Below are 2,958 nucleotides of genomic sequence, written 5' to 3'. Positions count from 1 at the left end.
ATTCCTGCAGTATAAATTGGTGAGGGATTTACGTGAATAATGCATGGTAGCGAGATATAGAAGACAAAACTTGACGTCATTATAACGCGAGACTTTGCATTTTCCTCGTGCTTTTCTCTCGTCTCGGCATAAAGATTAAGAGACGAAATTGCACGAAAGAAGCGAAAGAGAAGGATATCGCGAAAAACGAAAAAAATGCAGCGTTTCTTTCGAATAATTTAAATTACATCTTTCCGCTCCCGCGGACTTTTTCATTCCCGGACTTGTACGGTCGCATCGAAACGGAAAAGGCAAAATCCGAAGCGGCAATACGTTACAGGTCGTAGAACTCTCAACGAACCTTAACGGACGAGAGGGAAAAAAAGGATAACGACAACCGCGCTGTTACAGTCTCATTCGGCGCCCTTTACATTTGAAAATACAATTACTTCTCTCTTTCTCTCTTTCTCTCTTTTTCTCTTTTCCGCTCCGTACAATGAACGCTGTATGGGAACGAAGACAAAAAGAGTATGGGAGGTCAAGCAGGGAGCACTGTTCGTATTCAACAGTTAAGCGAAAAATGTGTACGGAAAATATGACTTTCTGCACGAAGCCCAATGTGATGTGTATACGTAACTAAAGTGCGAGGGTGTAAAAGCTGATAATACTACCGTGCGTTTCATCGCAGAATGCGATTATGAAAGCAGGCATCTCCGTCGCTCAAAATAGACCGTTGCGTCAATTAGTAGCTGTACATAGCTATCGCACGTTTATATACGAATCTAGCCCGGCATGAATACGGTTTCCTCTCAATTCATCTAGCTTATTAATGTATAACTTGCAACAATAAAAATCTAAACTGAAATACACACATTTAGCATACATAATTTAACGCATATATAAAAAGAAAAAAAGAAAATTATATAATATATATTAGGTCTACCGGAAAGTTCTGTCCGTTTTTGGAATAAAACAAAATACAAATTTTTATTACCGTCAATAAACTTTATTAAATAATGTAATTGCCATTATTCGGAGAAGTATTGTCAGCAACTGGATAATTTAAATACAGCAGTCCAAGAAAAGAGGCCGGCGATGTACAATAGGAAGAACATCATACTGCATCATGATAATGCCAGGCCACATGCTGCTTTGGATACTCGTCAAAAAATTGCAGAACTAGGCTGGAAAATTCTGTCGCATCCACCATATTCCCCGGACTTAGCACCCACCGACTATCACTTGTTTTTGTCCTTACAAAATTTTTTGAGGGGCAAAAAATTAAAAAATGAAGAAGATATCAAACAAGCACTGGTTCAATTTTTCGCATCAAAAGATAAAACATTTTTCGAAAAAGGGATATACAAATTGCCCTCACGCTGGCAAGAAATCATTAATAATAATGGCAATTACATTATTTAATAAAGTTTATTGACGGTAATAAAAATTTGTATTTTGTTTTATTCCAAAAACGGACAGAACTTTCCGGTAGACCTGATATTAAAAATATAAAATTCGCGATTTTTAATTCTGATATATTCTCCGAATCTCGCAATCTCAGATTCGGCACAATTTTAGCATCGCGAGAAAATCCGAAGGCGCCCATACAAGGCTCTTCTATCGATCAGCACGCTTGCACTATCAGCGACTTTCTCGCACGATCATGTCCCGCAATTTACAACCTCTGTCCCCAGACAGATTTTATTGCACCTATAGAGAGCACACGGAAAATCCCGTTTATTCCCATCAAACGAGATCAGCTTATCGTAACGCAATTTCATCCATTGACAATACTCCGTGTGATGGAGTCGCCCTTAAAATCAGGGAGAAAACTTTCTTCAAGTATACCCTAATAAGATTTTTTCATGCGAATAATATGCCATTAAATGAAATCCTCGGTTACGATTAAATATAATGACGCCGTAAGAGTTTACGTGTATGTGTACTTTGTTAATCTCCGAGAAAAAAGGGGCTTCCATTATTACATTCACACAATGCGACTTTTACATCTTTTATCTTTGAAGAAGCACCAATTCTCCAAGAAGAAAGATACATTTACGGCACCTTTTAGATTAATCAATCACAGAACGATCCAGCTATACAACGACACATGGTAGAATGCACTATCAGCGACTTTCTCGCACGATCATGTCCCGCAATTTACAACCTCTGTCCCCAGACAGATTTTATTGCACCTATAGAGAGCACACGGAAAATCCCGTTTATTCCCATCAAACGAGATCAGCTTATCGTAACGCAATTTCATCCATTGACAATACTCCGTGTGATGGAGTCGCCCTTAAAATCAGGGAGAAAACTTTCTTCAAGTATACCCTAATAAGATTTTTTCATGCGAATAATATGCCATTAAATGAAATCCTTGGTTACGATTAAATATAATGACGCCGTAAGAGTTTACGTGTATGTGTACTTTGTTAATCTCCGAGAAAAAAGGGGCTTCCATTATTACATTCACACAATGCGACTTTTACATCTTTTATCTTTGAAGAAGCACCAATTCTCCAAGAAGAAAGATACATTTACGGCACCTTTTAGATTAATCAATCACAGAACGATCCAGCTATACAACGACACATGGTAGAAAATTGTTCTAGGAAAACATCGATAACTTTCTTCTCTTCTCCGCGTATATATCCACACACACTCACATGCACACGTACACGCGTGTAAATATATGTGCGGAAGCGCATATTCTTGTATATCTTGTCGCCACGCACGTCACGTACGGCATCCACCTTCTCATTTTTCGCAACTCACTCTCGTGACTTGGTTCGCACTTTCCGTTCTTTAAAGAATACGGGCTACCGTATCAAAACTTCGCGGATAGAAACATTAATTTATCACGTATTTCAAAGTATTAAAATGTATTTCATCTGAGGAAAAATAACGATGGTACTTGAGCTGAAGAAAAATGTTATAGAATTTATGTCTTATTATTCTGTATTTTTTTTTTTTTTT

At 37.8% G+C, this 2,958-nt stretch overlaps 1 protein-coding gene across 2 annotated transcripts in view; it reads left to right on the top strand.

Moving 5' to 3' along the window:
- LOC115234239 (tubby-related protein 4) overlaps nt 1–2,958 on the top strand; it is a 33,372-nt gene that overhangs the window by 18,585 nt on the left and 11,829 nt on the right. The window lies entirely within an intron of this gene.

This window comes from Formica exsecta, unplaced genomic scaffold (genome assembly GCF_003651465.1).
Source record: "Formica exsecta isolate Colony F162 unplaced genomic scaffold, ASM365146v1 scaffold106, whole genome shotgun sequence".
In the NCBI taxonomy this organism is placed as follows: Eukaryota; Metazoa; Arthropoda; class Insecta; order Hymenoptera; family Formicidae; genus Formica; species Formica exsecta.
The sequence above is the reverse complement of the archived record's forward strand: the minus strand, read 5'-3'. Positions and strand labels throughout refer to the sequence as shown.